A 924-nucleotide genomic window follows, 5' to 3' on the forward strand; every position below is an offset into this window, starting at 1 on the left:
GGCAATTAAATGACACCCAGCAACAATTCCAAAAAGTTCCTACTTCCCTTTCTGTTATTAAATGTTTTAAACACTTAGAAGGAGAAGAGTGTTCTTTCATAGTTATTTATTTATTTATTTATTTTTAAAGATCTTTTTAATTTGTGGAATGTAGTGTTGGCAAATGAAGACTAGAGTGAAAAAATAAAATGGAGTCACTATAGTCAAGTTGTGAAATTACTGAAATCAAGTAGGTTGAGGTATGAAGAAACAATTCTATTCTTGTTTTAACTAGCCTGGGAACTTACAGTTTTGAATTTTCCAGTCTCAGTCAATGGACTGGAAATACATTGACTTAGACTGGAGCACATATTCTAAAATCAGAACAATACGGAGAAAATTAACATGGCCCCTGTGCAAGGATGACATGCAAATTTGTGATGTGTTCGGTATTAGAGAAAAAAGAAGAAGAATGAAGAAAGAAAGAAAGGACTGAAATAAAAAGGATTTCTATGGAAAGTAACCTCCCAGGGTGATCTGATCATAAACTTCTAACTGGGCAGGTCATGGTGGGTATTCATGCCCCAGGCATGTAATTTCCTTACTCAAAGGCTTATTTTTGCCTTAAGCCAGCTTGGTCCATTGTTTCTGTGCATCTAAGTTAATGCACCTTTGCAAAACCCCCACCTTAGACCCCTCCTTCTAAGGCATGAGAGCACATAATCTTAACTGGCCTGTAAGCAAGGCCTTACCTTGCTTCCTTCTACCTTCAGGTAATCTTCCTTATATTTCCTCCTCAATTTCAAATGCATAAAAGAAATTACAAAACTTATTCTTGCTACCTGGCATATGCTGTCAGTTTGGCTGAAATTAACTTGGAAAAAACTGTCCACAGGTTTGGATGTTTCTTAGTCAACAGTACTTTTTACTCTAATGTTACCAGAC

The 924-nt window shown here is 36.1% G+C and overlaps 1 non-coding gene across 1 annotated transcript; it reads left to right on the top strand.

The window, feature by feature from the left end:
- Positions 1–331: 331 nt before the first annotated feature.
- On the top strand, positions 332–436 carry LOC129077311 (U6 spliceosomal RNA). The gene has a single exon (XR_008529810.1). It is a non-coding gene; the product is annotated as a U6 spliceosomal RNA (small nuclear RNA).
- The last annotated feature ends 488 nt before the right edge of the window (positions 437–924 follow it).

Source organism: Pteronotus mesoamericanus, unplaced genomic scaffold, assembly GCF_021234165.1.
Source record: "Pteronotus mesoamericanus isolate MK-2021 breed Mesoamerican mustached bat unplaced genomic scaffold, CSHL_Meso_final contig_116, whole genome shotgun sequence".
In the NCBI taxonomy this organism is placed as follows: domain Eukaryota; kingdom Metazoa; phylum Chordata; class Mammalia; order Chiroptera; family Mormoopidae; genus Pteronotus; species Pteronotus mesoamericanus.